The 18,126-nt window shown below is 38.6% G+C and overlaps 1 long non-coding RNA gene across 1 annotated transcript; it reads left to right on the top strand.

Annotated features, from left to right (window-relative positions):
• The first annotated feature begins 111 nt into the window (after positions 1–111).
• Positions 112–15,105, top strand: LOC137585552 (uncharacterized). Its single transcript, XR_011033593.1, has 3 exons — positions 112–347; positions 14,521–14,555; positions 14,608–15,105. It is a non-coding gene; the product is annotated as an uncharacterized lncRNA (long non-coding RNA).
• The last annotated feature ends 3,021 nt before the right edge of the window (positions 15,106–18,126 follow it).

Here is an 18,126-nt window from a genome sequence, read left to right as displayed (position 1 = left end):
CTGTTGCTGCGCGTATTAGCATTTTATAACAAGCAGCCGCATCGTTGACAAGGGTGGGAGGACGGTGGCAGCGATGTTGGTGGTGGTGGCGTCGGCGGAGGCAATCTCTTGTCCATTTCCACTTGGGGTTTAGATGTATTTTCCATCTCTCTCCGTCACGTCACAGATTCTAACTGCTTCTACTGTTCATGACTTCATTTGCCTGTCCCAGCTGCTCTTTAGCTGTGGCTGTGGCTGTTGCTGCCGCCGCCGCTGCCGTTGGTGATGCTGCTCCTTATTAAATTCTGCTGTCAACATAATTGGCAGCGTCGTCGCCCTGTCTGGGACACTGGGAAGCTATAGATTCGGTAAGTGAGTCGCTTTTGCCTTGTCTTTAATTTAATTGGTGCTCCATGGCGTATGAGCAACCAGTTAATAAATGTCCTACCCCCGAATAAAACAATACTTATAATGAATAATAAGGTGCATCATTATCAAGGTAGAAGCATCTACATTCGCATTCGCATTCCCTTTCGCATTCCCATTCACATCAAAGACTATGACAAAAGGGTACAACTTATCTGGAAGCTGGCATCTTGGCCAGGAAATTATGCTTTTTTACGTCCTTTGAAAAGATAAACCATAAAAGAATCTTATCGTTAGCCATAAATCGGGTAGCCCAGCAAATCAATCACACAAATAAATGGGAAATATGCAGGATTACAAATTCAGATCACAAAACAAAGGACAAAAAAGGATGTTCCCAAAACTCGTTGTTTTTACAAAAAAATAATCTCATTTTGGCCATTGTTAATTTGGAAGTTATGGGAAGAAAAGTTAATGCCGCATCGGTTGAAAGTTGAGGAAAGTCTCGAATGTCCTTTGTAGGAGAAGTCTTAATAAGGATAAACTAATCTATGAATAATAATCTCAATTAGAATGACACAGCCCTAATTAAAATAATAAAGTCATTTGGTTTTTGAGAATCTTACTTCTTATTTTATATTTAAGAGATTTATTTAACTTGATTTATTTCTAACTATATATGAATAGATATGTTTATATTAACAAAAAATTCCAGAAAAAAACCCATTTCTAAAGGGAATTACATGAATAGTTTGTAAAATAGAATTAACATTTTCCCTCCCTTTGTTTTAGAGTTAGTTAATCAAGTCAAAAGTTCCTCCTCATACCAAAATGAAGGCAACTAATCCCATTTATAATCTTCACACATTTTCCATTATTAAAATTCCACTCGGTCCACCAAAATAACCAAAATAACTCAATTAACAAATGATCTATGGTATTGTATTATTTTCAATATGTTTTCATGTGTTTCTCCTCTGTCAATTTCAAATGCTCGTTTCTACCAATATCCAGTCCAATTGCTCATCCCAGTGCTCTGCTCTGGCTACTCTGAGGCTGATTAAAGCAAATTCGACTCTATGTCAGTTGGGCGCTTCATTAAAAACCAACAACAATGCCGCTTTCATTTCAATTAAAAACATTTCGAAATACATATATGTATGTATGAGAGAGCAGGCCTCATTAATAATATTGTATTCTTTTCATTTTTCTGTTGAAACTGCTGGGGGGGGAGGACTTGGGGAACTTTGGCCATTGGCATAAACAATTATAGCCAATTACAAATATTAATTTCTCAGACGAAACGTGTCAAGAGTTTTCTTTTCTTTTCTGTTTTAATCATCATCATCATTATTCATTACGCCTTTGAAATACGCAAATAAGAGGCCAAAACGAGGCGCAAATTAATTTTTCAATAAACATCATAATCATCCACACAGAGAAGAGAGGGAGATACATATATACATACATACTTATATCTATATAAGACACAATCGCCACCTCCACCCTCTGTATTAACCAACAACATTGCCGGCCAAAAAGATGAAACGGTACCGGCAAACGCAGCAGCAGGCCCGGACCAGCCAGCGGGCTCACTGGCTCGCGGGCTGGACGGCTTTTTGGTCGAGTTGGTCAGTTTCAGTTGATAAATGGCTGCCGCTTTGGTCCGCATGTAAATGTTTTGATAGTTTTTCATAATTCTTTTTTTTTTTTTGTCTCCTCCTCCCTCTGTCTATCTCGCGCTTATTCTCTCTGTATTTAGCTATTTGTGTTTTGATTTTATTTGCCGCGCGCCCACTTAGTCTAATGTGGCAATACGATTGTGTAACGACTGTTAGATACTCTGTTTAATTTGAATCCACATTACAACAACTTCAAGTACCCGGAACTTTATTTAGATTTGCTTTAGCTAAAGAGTCTTTTAGCTAGTTCTTTATCAGTCTGAACGAATATACATAGATTCCCAGATCGACTTTATACTTTTTTCTAAATGCAAATACTTTGTAGCAGGGTATTAACACCATATTGGTGAGGGGGTGGGGGAGAAGAGCAAAACTTTTCAAATTTAAGTGTTAGTGTGTATTGTGTTGTGTATGTGTGTGCGTGTGGGTGTATTGCATATTTATGTGGGTAGTAAGCTTTTCAAATAGCCGCCGACGCCGCTGCCGCCGCCGCAGTAATAGGCTGGCATCATCAATTAAACAAGATTGTTGTTGTTTTTATTGTGCAATTAATTTTCAAATTGAATTGCATAATTGTTCGTATCTCAAAAGATTTTAATTGTTAATTTAGCACAAAGAAAATATATGTTGCATAGAATAATTAAAATTGAATTCAATTCAAATGTTAACCCATTCGAACAGATCAAATTGTTATAAACTTTAAATAAAATATTTACAGGCATTCTCATTTTATGTGTTGCATACATATTAGAAACTAGTCATAACTTTAGTCTCCAAACGTTTGGTCTCAAAGGAATTAAAAAGTTTCACTTACAATAAGCTACAATTTCGCCCTAAAGTAGGCAATGAAAATTTACTTCGTCATCTTTGGTCCTTAAAAACTCAAAACGGAAACGTTTTCACTTACATTTGAGAAACCAAAGAACTAATTTTCTTATATAATTTTGCTGGATTTTGAATTGTTCTGAAAATTATAAACAAATTCGTAGAATTATTTCCTTACTTATTTGTCTAGATTAAATGAAATATGAAGGATTGGAATTCGTAAAAAATGGGAAACAAAACTAGTTAAATAAATATCTAAAATTAGATCAAAAGTCTATTGAACTTGCCATAGGAAGCCCATAAATATACAAGTGAGTTTAAGCCACAATGGGTTAACAAGCCATGTTAATTAGCAGCTTCCAAAAACTAATTCTCATTCAAAGACAAAGTGAAATATATGTATGTATGTATATGTATGTGTATGTGTGTGTGTGTGTGTGTCTCTAGTACTTGACACTAATAACGATAAACGTTGTGTCCAACGAAATGGATCAAAAGGGGAAGTCGGGAGAAAAGGAAAACGTAAACGAGAAGCAGCCAAGCGCTACATAATCAAAATTTCATTATCCTTGCGATGCGTTAAATCGCTTAAACAACACTAAACGACGGAGCCACCCCTAACTGACAATTGTCTCCCCTTCTTACCCCCATCCACCATTAGTTGACGTGTTGACAGTTTGGACTTTTGGGCCCAGAACAAGGACGAGAACGATGCCGAGAAGCTGGTGCAAAATTTACTCAATAAATGTTATTGAGCCCAAAAAGCATGGAGAACAGAGAAGCAAATGACAAAGTGAGAGAAAGAAAGAGAGAGAGAGAGAGAGAACCATAGATGATAGAAGGGTCGCTACAGCGGGGTTGTTTGGCCAAGTAAATAAACCAACCCCCACTCATACACACACACACATAGATGTACATATATATACAATGCGGTTGTCAGTCAGTCATTTAGTCACAGCGGCTGTTGTGGCAATTGCGGCTGTCTTACATACATATATACTATATCTACATACATATCCTGGCTAAACGGCTGGGTGTTGATGGCTGCTGCTACTACTCCTCTTCACCTCTCCCTCTTTCACTCTCTCGCTCTCTCTCTCTTTCTCGCTTTCATCTATTTAACCAGATGTCTTTCTGTCTCTTTCTCTGGCGCTCGTTTATTGAATTACATCCGCATGACTGAACATTTAACGAGCTCTTGGGTGTCGTTTTGCTGATGGCGTAAACGTTTGGCAAACAACAAACAAATAAATAAAGTTCTGATTTGGCACTGATTGCCTTGCTGCCTGACTGTGGATCTCTGCCTCTGGTTATGGCTGTTGCTGTGGCAATGGCGGGGGTGCAAAAATTTTAGCCCAGTCAATCAGTGTTGACAGACTGACGTTCAGTCTTCCCCTCCATCTCTCTCTCTTTCTGGGGCAACTCCACCCCCTTCGGCACTTTGCTCACATAATTGCCAAGACACACACACACACACACACAATGGGACGCCTGTCGACATGCGTCCAAACTCGTTATGATTTCGTTTCGACAACGCTGCCATTTTTATTAATTTATTTTGTATTTATTCTACGTTTTTGTATATCCCTCTACATGCACACACACACATACACAATGCCTGACAAGTTCTTATCTTTCTTTCCATTGCCGGCATTTAATGCGATAGGCAAACAACAGGGTGCCCACCCAAGCTACCCCATAAAAATGTAAATCAAATAAATTTACCTAATATCAAATTTCCCCTTCGCTGCAGCTACCAAACAGCAACAACAACAGCAGGACTAAACAGGACCCACACCGAAATGCCATAAGGATTTTTTTTTCTCAATGGCGGCCAACTTTACACCCGCTTGCTCTGCATCATCATCAACATCATCATCAGTATCATCATCATTCACGCTCATCCTTTATCCGCTCGTTTAACAATCGTTTAATAATTTAGCCTGGTAAATAACACTTAGCCGGAGAATTTTGCCTTTGCCTTGGGATAAAACGCTCAGAGCATTGCGTTTTGTTGGTTCTTGGTTTGGGTAAGGATTCAGCTGGGCTGAAGTTTGGGTTTTGGGGATCTCTTTGTTTGGTTTACCAGCTTGATACAGTGGCAAATAGAATAGAATGGAAATATGTAAATAGAATTGAAGATGACATAATTAATTTATACTAATACTTTTCTTTTGATATATGATGATTAACCTAATATTATCCTTAGAAATATGTTACCAAAAGATGTCGACTTCCTATTGAGTAATACTTAAAGTAACTAAGAGACTAATTCCACATGATTCCAACTTTTATATTTGCTATTGATTATTGATTTTCTCATTGAAGCAGTTTACACACTTTCAGCCCACTGTGCTTGTGTTGGCTCGTTGTCTATTTTGCAGCATATTAGCTACTATCATGCGCCTAACCGCAACCCCCACATATCCTGATATCCCAACCCCATGGCCAATCCCAGTCCAATTTCAATCCCCTTACCCGCTCGCCGCCCGGCTGAGATACTTGGCTCGAGTCATTTAGCCATTTAACTTTGGCTTAATTCAATTTGCAATTTTTCAAAAGCCTTCGGCTGGAACATCGTTGACTAGATGCCGTGGCATGGAAAGAGGGGTGGTGACTGGGTAAAGCCAAGTGCTCTCTCTTTCAGAGTGTTGGATGCTGGTTTGCTGGTGGCTGTTTGCTGGCTGCCACTGAATGCCATGACTATGAGCCATGGGTTGGGCTCGAAGCATACGCTTTTCAAGCGGTTTTTATGTGCCTTTTGGGGGTTGACTTTTGTAATTTTAGCCGGCTGGGCTTCCTGGCACAGGATGTGCGGTTCTGTCGTCTTTTATGTGCCTTCGCATGCCGCTCTCTGGCCCCGTCTGGCTTACACCCGCAGGCTGCTGGGTACATATTTACTTTCTGAGTGTATGTATGTACATATGTATTTGTGTGTGTCTCTGTATATATACAGAACGGAGTCTGTGGCTCTTGGCTTTATTTGTCGCCGCTCGGCTAATGAATTTTGATTGTCTTCGGGCGGACGTGGGAGGATTCAGCCATAAATGGCAAGGGTTATATTTTGGTGTCGGCTTTGTGCCTTGTGCTGTTCTTAATTACAACTTAATTGCATTTTATGCGAACAAATTTTCAACTTCCTATAAATACTTACTCAACTGACATACGAATACGACGAGTACGAGGATGAGTACGAGAATGAGAATGAGAACGAAAACAAGTAGCACAGGCATCTGAAATCAAATTTGCTAAATGTATTTATCTTGTCAATTTGCAGACTGCAACAGAAATTGAGATTGCCATTGCCATTGCCAATCAATGGGAATCACAGAGTAGCAATCCAAAAGAGAATCACAGTCAAAGCATCAGTATATTCTCGGGCCTGATCGGGCAGTTCATTAGGATGCCCTCAAGTTGAAGTTGAAAAGTTGCTAAAATGTTTACAAGTCACTTTGCGGATCTGCTCGCTTTCAGAAGCTCCAAAAAGGCACACAGACAAACAGGCCTTACTGTTGTCTGGGATAACTCTTTGCCACATCAATTGTTTGTTTGTTTGTTTACTTAACTTTTTTTTTGTTGCTGCCTCCTTCGGGGATGGCACTGCAACTGGGAGTGGGACCTTTGGCTGAAGCTCGAATTCAAGCTGGAACTGAAGCTGAGGATGCAGCTAGAAGCTGGCATGGCACATTTGTTTGTCAACTGCGTAGCCGTTCATGGTCGCTGGCTTTCTTGGCTTTGCACTGATTGCACTTTGCACAAGGATCTTGGCCAGCAGCGGCAGCAAAAACTTTTCGCGCGACGCACATAAAGTGTCATTCCGTAGCTGCTAATTGACATCGCACACAGTCCCAGTCAAACAGTCAACCAACCAGCCAGCCAGCCAGCCACTGAAGCCAACATTCTGGCCAAAGTAACTAAAGCCGTTGCTTTTTGGTAGACCTGAAGCTAAAACTGGGCAATTGTTCTCATCGCTGATTCTTCCATTGATGCAATTTGAATGCGCGCGCGGCGAGTTTTTGTAATACTCTTCAATGGGTATCATCCATTGGTTTCATCCTTTATTAACTTTACAGATTCATCGCTAAGGTTTAAATAAAAAGTCACAAAATTTTAGATATTTCATCTTCTAATTGTAATCGCAAAAGTCTATAAGACTTTTTTAAGCCAAATTCTATATCTTACTTACATTGACTTACATTTTGTAATCTTTCATAACTTTTAATAAGTGTTAAACGTATTCGAAACGAATTCATTCAAGGCGATGCATTTATCCTTACCCCTTCTCACGTGACAATTTAAAGTGTATTCAATATTCGATATGTTATATAGCATGGAATTCACTCTGACCATTCAAAATCAGATTCAGTTTATTTATAGAGCACCGGTAGCTATGTCACACACTCCAAAGTGTCGCAGTTAATTGGCAAATGTGAGTCAAAGTCAAAGTTTATATAGAAAAATGTGTCACAACAATTGGTGCGCCGCCGCTTTGAAGTCATAATAGATGTAACTACAGTTTGGATGAGAGACATATACTAACCGCCGAGGGGTGAAGAGGGGAAAGAAGCCAATAGTTAGATGGCACACAAGAAGCAAGAATTGTGGCCCAATCGAAAAGGCATTGTAGATAGAAGTGCCGACTTTTCTTTTCTTGGTCCATGGTCAGATATGTATGTATGCAGAAGACGGCAAAGACACCTGACAATACGGACCTACTATGGATGAATATTTTATTGTTGTTGCTGTTATATTGTTATATTTGCATGGCAAATATTGACGCTTGGTAGTTGGAACGATCCGACCGACAGGGAGAGGAGTCGGAGACGTAGACGGAGACGACGACAAACGGCAAAGCAAACAAATCATAAATACTGAGAGAGCCAAGATCTTCATCTCCATCTCCATCTATATATATACATCTTCGTGTCCATGTTTGGCAAAGTAATTGAGTAAGTGGCGGCGGCGGCTACGGCGGCGACTTGTCATACCCATTAGCATTTGTTTGTGAAGGTGCGGGCCGCCGCAGAAGCCGAAAGTCATACGGCATAACACAAATGCCACATTAATTGTTTCAAGTCGACGACGTTGACGACCGACCAAGATTAAATATTTGCTATAATTTTCAAGTGGCAAGATTATGACGCATTCACGCCAGTTGGAAACGGGGGAAAGGAAAGGGCACTGGCAATACGAAGACAGCTATAAGTATATGTATGTGTATAGCTGGGAGATGAAAGATATTTGCAGCAAAGTCAGTCAACCACTTGTGTGTTCCAGTTTTCCCAGTTCCCAGGTCTTAGGGTTTCTCAATTTCCAGTTTCAGCTGCAGTTATTAATTGGTATTTAAAGTAGAGAATAATGTTAGCTCAAACAAAAGGACACCACAAGCCACTTGACGGGGCTCATCCATCACCCACAGACTCTCGAGTACCCAATGGCAGGTAGGAGGTAACTTGCACATACACACATACATACATACATACAGCTGGCCACTCGGAAACTCAAGTGCGGCGCACTTTTTCGTCAATTGTCTTTGAGTGAACCACAGGACACTTTCTGCACACTATTTGGCAGTTTTATTATTTTCACACTCGAAAATAATTGCATGCTGTGAGCTTAGCCCAATGCCCCATGGCGGGAGCGAGAGGCTAGAGCTAGAGCTGCTCCTCATGCAGACGCTTAGGCACCACACCCATTTCGAGTTCCCATTCCCATTCCAAATTCTATATATCCATAGTCTTAGGCCATCGGCTTAGAGTAAGGCCTCTAGACCTAGTGGCTGCCTCGTGAAACTCGTGTCTGTCTGCATTTGTCCAAGTTTATGATGCTGGCAGCTGTGCCCAAAGCAACACCAGGACAACAACAAGCAAACATCTAGCCGTTAAAACGACTGCCAAAACATTCAATAAATATGTTGGCTCATATAAATTATGGCAGCTAATGAACACGCGCTCCCAAACCAAACGAAAAAGAAACTCTCTCCTATGTCTCCTCTTTTTCTATCCCCACCTCTCTTTTGCTTACACTGAATAGCGATATAAAAGCAGTTGCATCTGCCACTGCACGCTTATCAACTGCCACACATCTATAAGATTTCTTTGGAAATTTACTATATCAATAGCCTGGCCGAACACTCAACCGAAAGGGAAAATGTCGACACTTGGGTTAAAGCCGAGCAACTGCTGGCATTGCTTGATTGGAATTTGTGGGCTCCTTGGCCTTATGGTTTGCTAATTAATAAAAATCCAAAGGGGACAGATACAGAATGAAAGATAGAATACTAGCGAGAAACTAAGCGATACAATCTGTTAAATTTCCCTTCAGGAAAACAACTCAATATAGTCAAAACTTTAAATAACATTTTAATTAATACTAATACAATCAAGTGTGATGATGTTTTAGGCTCTTATAAGATCAAGATTTTATATCACGTCCTTTTGCCTATGTGAAATTTAAAACCATTCAATGAACAAAGAAAACCCCAGGACTAGAGAGTCCAGGACAAAATACCCCGATATATTAGAAATATACTTCTAATAACTAACAGATCTTTATTTGAAAATAATTGAACCCAAGAGCGTGAAATATTTGCTTTCGAAAGGAGATTTCAAAGCAAATGAAGTTAATACCAATCGAATTTGGAATTTTTACTATCCTTTTCTCTATCCCTTGTTTTTTTTTCTTGTTGTAAATTGGTTCAATCATAATTCCATAATCCTCTAACCACATCACATTTGGTTTGCCTTTCAGCAAGATCAAATAATATGGGAAAAATATCTTTTAATTACGCTTCACGTTCCGTCTATAGATATTTAAGCAGAATTCTGGCAGATGTTTGAGCCCCCAAACAATGGAGAATAACAGAGACAGAGAGGGTGAGAGATCCTTGCCTGGGATATCAATCAAAAAACTGCATAGTCTTTGGCCTATAAGCGTATAATACCTTTTGCACTTTGACTTTAGGAATTGGCTGAGCCTCTTGTAATACAAAGACCAATACAAATCCTGCTAATCCGCTTGCCTTTTTGACACTCATCAAATGCCTCAATGACTTCAGGGACTCAAGTGTGTGTGCGTTTTTGTATCTTTTTGCATATTGTCAGTGTTTATGGATTGTTTTTCTTTTTTGTGTTTGAAAACTACGTTTTCAGCTGAAGATGGCCAAAACAATTGGCTTGTCAACAGAATTGTATGTCAAGGGAGCTGGCTTTAAAGTGAAGTGCAGTTTATAGTTAAGGCATTCGAGACGCATTGTCGACGAGTTCATTATTAAATCATTTTTAGTTGTTGCTTGACACGTGAACTCAATGGCCACACAGAATCATAGAGGGAACCAGCAGCTGGACATGACTTTGTCAAAATGTTGATTTTCATATGCAGATTTCTCATCACTGGACAGGGACACGTCCCTGGGACAGGGATAACAGCTGACAATATTGCCAATTATGTTTGGGCTTTTGTTTTTTTTGATCACGAATCAATTATGGAAGTTGTTGCCATTGGGTTTTGCTGGGTTGTTGGGTTGTTTTTTCCCTCCTCTCCTATCGACTTAATCTAAACGTAATTGGCTTATGTCGCAGGCACAAAGCCAAAAATAATGAGGGTGCTAAAAGCAAACTCCCGCACAATGTCAATGGTATTATATCGAACTGGAAATTCGGCGGAAGGCAGACGAGATGGAGGGGAAGATTTTCTGATATTCATATTGCCAGGCAATCAAAACATAACAGACACAAAGATAAACATCTCGCCCCATAATGAGGCAGATAGCGATGAGAGACAGAGACAACACTCACACACACACATATGTTTTAATTGCAGCTTGTGTGTACAGCATAGTTTTTGGCAAAAGGACATGGCAATAAGGTTTTGCCATTTATGCGGGTGGGACAATGGAATTGCGCCAGTTGTTGGACAAACGCATGAACGCCTCTTGTTGTTGTTGTTGCCCAGCGGCATCTGTAAGATGCGCGCTCTCTTCGAGGAGTGACCAAAACAATTTTCAAATTAAAAACCACTAAAAGATGCAGTTGACACGCTTCATATATCAACTCCTGCCGAGATGTAGACAATGCCAACTAAAATGGCATCGAATCGGATTCAGATGGAGTAGACTTTCTGTGTGTGTACCTTTTTGATTTCCGGGAAAATCAACTTGGTTTGGTTCCAAGAGAGGCGTTAAGACAATTTGAGCCAAAAACACTTGGCATGCTGGCAATTAGATGCGCCTCACTTGAACCTATTTAAAATACAATACAAAAGAGGTGTAAAATTATTTTTTTTTCTTTCCTTACTGTTCCTCAGGCTGCTGCTGTTGTTGCTGCCGATCTTGTTGTTGTATTTCGCAAACGGCCAACAATGCCAAGCCACTGATAAATAGAAGTTAACAATGGCAGGTCGAAACAATGCTTTAGTTTTTTTTTTCGCAATTTGAAAGCAAAAACTTCAGACAAGGCATTGTGTTTAAGCCAAACCCAAAACTACATATATGCTCTCTGTCTCTCTCTCTCTCTTTCTCTTAGTTTATCTATCTATCTCTCTCTCTGCATCTCGTATTCTTTGCTTGTTTTCTTTTTTGTTTGGCTTCTCATCTGGTGGCATATCACAATTCAGTTTTCATATTTGTTTGTGGCAAGTTCAATAAACCCCATTTACTAATTTTAATAAACTATAAAAATTATCAACGAATTTTCCATTAGACCCACGGGACCTTGAGCCCTTCATTATCAGCTCAAATTAAAACATTGTGCTTGTAATTACCAACAAATGCATGGAAAAACAATCACAACCAAAGAAAAGGGAGAACAGGGAAAAGGATAACATCGTTGACAGCAAACGCTGCTGTCTTATCAACCATTTGGCTTGGAGTCTCTTCTCTGGGTAATTGAGGCTGTCATTGAATTCAATTCCCTTCCCTTCATCTCACTCTCTGTCTAATCGGCTGGCATAACGCTTGAGTAGCCCCCAAATGGCAGAGACTCTCTTATCTCGGACACGAAGCCATGTAATTATGTGGCACAGATAACCCCAAAGAACTCATAGCATCCCCACAAGTAAAATAGTTGAGAACACTTTCGAGCCAAGATTTATGGTATTTGGTCTGATAATTGCTTTAGTTGCGATAACTTTTAGTTCGATTTTGATGGCATTTCGCTTTCCCGTTTCTCATTTCTTTTGTTTTTCGGTTATTTTCTTCTAATTTGGTAAATTATTGAGTAAAGTTCGAAAGCAGCAAATGTAATTGTTAATTAATATTGAAATTATTCAAGCATTTAAAATATGACTTGCTGCTTGTTGTTTGAAGGAGTGACTCTGTGGCTGGTCCCCTGCCATTAAACGGTAGTTTGTTCGATTTGGGGAACAAGAATCCTTCGTATTTACCATTTAGTCCTGCGTCAGTCGACTACTTTCTCTATGAAGCGTGCCCCGAACTGGCGCCAGAGGTGGACACTTGTCGCACATTCCGACATGGTCGCTTTCTTTGTGCATCGCATTACACAGACCAGAGACAATACGGGGAAAGAAGCCGCCAGTAGTCGGATATGTTATCCTTTTTCTTATACGGCTCATTAATATGGATCAGGTTTTTCACGCCGCAAAGCAAAGAGTTTGGTTCACTTCACAGACCTTAATGAGCAATTGAAGAACTGGTGTCAGAATTGTGTTTCGGTTCCTAGAACTGAAAATCAGATAATAAATTATGGGAAAAATATTTCACAAATTATTATGTACATATGTATGTATGTATGTATGTACGAGTTAGTTAGAACTAATATGTGTTAGTGAGCTCATGTGAAAGCTAATGTCAATCTCACAGTTCGATGGTAGCCGTTTTACTTGGTTATTTCAAATGGAATGGCAAATGTAATTAAATCAAACAACTGACACATAAGGCATGAAAATGCTATGAAATGCAATTTTCATCAAATTTATTGTTATTGTTGTTGTTGCTGTTGTGCCTTTGAGTGGCTGACGGCATGCAAATGGCACTTTGGCAATTGCATTAATGCCTCATTATACAGCTAGGGGCAGGAGGGGAGACGCTGACGTTAAGGAGAGGGTGGGGGGGAGGGGTAACTCTAGCCATTCGACTGGGCACATTCATGCTGGTCAATTGCCAAAATGGCATTATTATTATTATCCCATCGACACTCAGTCAAGCGGGCAACGCCGATTGGGTCTGTATATGTATGTACATTGGCATTGAATGCAACTACCGTTATTGTTATCCTTTCAACACAAAATGGCTGACAGGCTGCACCGAGTCTGACATTTAAATTCGCCTCTGTTCCATTGTCTAGAGTCAACTGTGCGTGAGCCACGCAGCGGGCATCTGATGATGGCAAGCGATTAAAATCTCTGGGAACACAAAAACTATCACAATACACATACATACATATGCAAAATAGTTTTCCTCCAATGCAATGGTGTGAAATTTTTGGCATTCACGTATATGCTGATTGGAAAAATAGCACTGGAAACAATCGGACGAACTTGTCTATCCCATAAAGCGAAAGTTTTAACAAAATAAAAGCACTAGAAAATTAGAGAAAAACTCTGTCTAAAAGTACCTATATTTGGAGTTCACCATTCTAAAAACTATGGCTTTGACCACCATATTATATCTCTATGTTTATCAGATATGCATATATATATGTATGTATATGTCTTTCAGACGGCTTAAATAGAGAGTTTGATGTAATGCCATGTGTTTGTCTTGGTTAACCAAACCTTATTGTCTTTACTGAATATTCTTCAAAATTATTAGCTTAATCGTTTTTTTACTCCATCGCCATTATTTATGAATAGTTTTTAAAGTAATTTAACAATTATCACACCAATGAAATAGTTCAATGACAACAATTATAGAGATAGAAACAATTATCGACTGAGAAATGATGAAAATAACAACTATTTGGTTGCTTCAGAATGAAATTTAGTTATAAAATCTGATCACTTACCTTGTGGCCTCCTGGCCATGGTAACGCCTCAGTTTGGCCCACTTGGACCCACAGTAAAGGGGATCAATTGGATTGGATGTTTATCTTTCATAAACATACAACTTCAACTCCAACTCCAACTACTACTAAAACCCAAACTAAAAGAAACTCTGATTCAACATGAGGATACAAAGTATAGAAATCATTGTAGGCCATAAAAATCTCCGATATACCATATCGATATTAACCTGACTATGTAAGCCTAATGTAGTTGACCACAAAATCAAAGAATTAATAAATAAATCTATTCTATTCTTAAAATGAGCTATTTTTCATTATAGTCATAAGCAAAATTGTTTTGTTCATTAAATTTATTGCTAGTAAAGTTAACAAAAATTCTCAGTAAAATTTAATGAGCAAATAATGCGATAAAATATATTTGTGATTAATTTAAAATTGTTTCAGAATATTGTTCTGCTTTTTTTAAGTAATTTGTTGTAAACTTTAGTAAACTTTAAGAGGCTTATTAGAGAGTATATTAAGTTGTTTGGTAATCTACAGATTATAATGACCCTTCACAAACAAGATGGTAGAGTTTATTTTCCATAGGTATGTAAAAAATTAAATAAATTAATATTCATTTGACCAAATTCGTTCAGCCCTATCATTTATTGTCTATTGATAATTATTCATATTTTTCTTGTTTTTATTTTTTTTGTGCTTTGCAGCTGTTTCCGCTCTTTGGTTTCCATGCAGTCAAATGGTAAACGATTCAAAATGTTTATTAATTGTTTGAAAATAATTGATAATTATAGATGTGATAATCGTAACGATGGAGGCAAAGGCGGTGGCAGTGGCAGCGGAGTCGGCATCGGCGCTTAGCTCAAACAAACCTGCTCCAATTACAGCGCGGAAATTCTCACACAACGGGCGGAAATACGAGACTGTCAGACTGTATGAGAGAGAGAGAGAGGGAGATTAGGGAACCGTACGGGTAATGGCATTTGGAATATCAGACTGATTGCCGCTGCCAAGGATCGTTAGTGGCAGACAAGTTGGGGCGCAACCGCAACAACACAATTCCCGTGAAAACAAAAAAGGAAAACCAAGGGAAAATGCACGGAGTTGCAGGCCACACAAACACACGCGGCATCGAAGGCGTTGAAGGCGTTGGCGGTGTTACAGATGCTGCAAGTAGCTGTCATTTCCAACACATGTTTTGACCACATCAATAAATCATCAGTCGGGCATGTCAGGATGGGCGACAGCTAACGAAATGCCACCGAATCTTCAACTCAAGTGTTATCAACAATTCCAGCAATATTTGTATTCCAAGAAACACATTCATAATAACAAAAGCATTTAATTAATTTCGCTAATTTTGTGAATAATAAGCTCATTTCTGTTTCACAAGAAAGTTGATAACACATTTCTGACAAATTATGCGAGATTAATTCATAAGAATGCCTTTTTGGAATTTGTTCTTATCATTTTAGAATTTGGCGCCGACCTCTAAACTGCTTAACGTTTTATTTCCTAGTATATACAATTTTATGAATCAAAATCCAAGTAATGGAGGAAACATTTAAGTACCAGTCAAGTGCCAAAAGAAGTCCCATTTTATGGTAATTTTCTTTCAATAGTTTGGAAAATCCATAAATTCATATCTCTCTTCCGTTTGCCTTAACAATCCTTAATTAGTATATAGAAATTTTAGAGAATTTTTAAGGCTGTTTATCTGTTATTGTTTTTCCCACAGCCCTTTTTTCTTATTACTTTTCAATTGCTTGATTGTCATTTCATTTATTTTCCATAGTTTCCAGTTTACTTTTATGCCTGACCAGCAGTTTATGCCGTCCAAGCCAAGCCAAGTCGAGGCAGCCCACAGACACCCGATTCTAATCTCAAGCAGACAATCTTCAAGATGGCAAACGGACATACACCCAAATGGCACTTCCACCAATAAATTTCAATGTTAATTTAAATGAATTTCATTATAGAATCGCCATCCTTGCTGCCAGCGGACTAGAGTCCATTATAAATCAAGTTGAAATTTGAAAATTCATCGCCACTTTAGTAACCCCTAATGACTTTTATGTTGAAATTGTTTTTTTGGGCAATCAAGTCCTGTGACCAACCCCACTCCGACTTCCACTTCGACTCCGATTCAAACAGAGAATCATTGTCGCATGAAGCTAGGGGTTGGACGGCCAAAAGGTGCAAAATGCACAAATGAGTATAAATATTTTCACAATTAACGAGAAATTAAATGTGACAAAGATCCATGGCAAGACTGAGAGTGAGAGGGAATAAACGACTGAAATGAAAAACGCGGCAGCCGCAGTGATCCTTCGATCCCCGATACTGATCCTTTAACCAGAGTCGAGACAAACAAATAACAACCACTTCATGAGCCAGGCACTCGAGACAGACAATGGGGCAGTACACACATTTAATAGACTCGGGCTCTGGCTCAATGATGATGATGATGATGTCCTTCTGGCATTTAATGCGTACAAAATGTCTAATAAATTAACTTCACTTCACTCTGACTGTGTGAGTGTGCGAGTGTGTGTGTGTGTGTATATGTTTTGTGTTTTGTGTAAGTGGCCTGAAAGAAAAATCGTTTTCAAATGAATTTCAATGCAACGAAGCGTAAAACATTTTACGCCGCGCTTCGTTTAGGTTTTTGGGGTTGGGGTTGTCATTGGGATTGGCTTTGGATTTGAGTTTGGGTTTGGGTTTTTAGCATAGGACAACAGAAGCTGCACAAAAGGACATACGGCGGCTGCTGCTGCTGCTGCTACTGCTGCCCCTGCTGCTCAAGAGAGATATGGTTATCCTATTAAACATTTTATTAATGAATCCTTTCAATTGTTAGCGCGTGATTTCACTTTCACATGCCCAAGGATAACTAGCTGAGGCCGCATTCAAGGACAATTAGATGGCTGCCTTAAAAAGCGATACAGGCCAACACAAAAAAAAGAGAGAACACCAATTGCATTCAACAAAATGAAATGAAATTTAATGACCCAGAAAGCATGGACAACTCGGTGCTTCTTGTAAATATGATTGCATATGAATTTGGAGTCATGTTGCAGCAGCATTCGGTATTGTATGGCATAAATGAAAGTGTTACCGCTACCGTATTCTTCCCTTTTTTGGTCGTAATAGATTTTCCTAGATTTTTGTATCCTTTGGAAATTGATTTTTAGTTGGTGTTGAAAACGTCTCTCTGTCTTGGCAATCGTTATAGTCTTTACAGTAAACATTTGTCACTAGAAGGCAAAATCCTGAAATCCTTATAAATTGACGAGAGATTTTGGTTATCTACAAGCCTCTGTATTGAAATCCTGTCTAATAATCTAAGAAAATCGAAGTTCTTAATACAAAAAGCTTTAAGAACTTCCTTATAGATAGATAAAGTTAGGAAAACCATCCCATATTAAAAAGTGCCTGGTGACTATGACTATTTTCTTGTGGATCAGATCAGATATTAAAGACTAACTTTCACGTGTCAAGAACCAAATAGAAAAGAATAGAATCAAATAGAGTATAATAGAACTACATTCATCTAAAAATATAGTTTAAGAAATTTCATTTGTATTGCAATAAAAGTTATCTGTTTTTAGTCCTTTTGAAAAAGTTGAAATGAATTTATATTATGCATAGAGAGCAGCTTGAACTATTGTGTATCTAATATTCTCCTATTATCACGAGTTGAAAAGAAAAACACGTGTTTTAAATAGTCTCCCAGATATGGATTAATATAAAAGGTAAGGCATCTGCCTGATTCACATAAACCAATTGATAGAGAGTTCTAAGGTACCGATTCGATGGGCTGTAGAAGTTCTCTTTTAGCCATTACCATTACAAATTTTTATTATGACCCACAAAAAAATGGAATTGTATTCTAATAAATGTCAAATGAATTTTTTGAAAAGAGTTCAAAGAAGAGACTGAGAGAGAGAGAGAGAAACATTGCCACTATGAATTGGTTTCTGAAGTGTCAATGAATGGCATAAAAAATTGTCGTGGTGTAGGGAGTCTCTATGTAGTTCATTATAAGCGAATCCATTGAACAAATTTGCTCTCTGTCATTTAGCTATAGCTGACTCTTTCTGTTATTGTTTGTTTTTACAGGGACGGGCCAACTGAATGGCAACGACATCGGCTAATACGATTATAAATATGCGATTATTAACACACGATTGCTTTCTGACATAATTAAGACATAAGGATGGGTATGCCAAGAGACCAAGTAAAATGAATGGAAATGGAGGGTTATGGCATATATATATAGGACATATAAATATATATCTCGGTGAGTGTGT

Source organism: Drosophila tropicalis, unplaced genomic scaffold (assembly GCF_018151085.1).
Source record: "Drosophila tropicalis isolate 14030-0801.00 unplaced genomic scaffold, ASM1815108v1 contig_878, whole genome shotgun sequence".
Classification (NCBI taxonomy): domain Eukaryota; kingdom Metazoa; phylum Arthropoda; class Insecta; order Diptera; family Drosophilidae; genus Drosophila; species Drosophila tropicalis.
The sequence above is the reverse complement of the archived record's forward strand: the minus strand, read 5'-3'. Positions and strand labels throughout refer to the sequence as shown.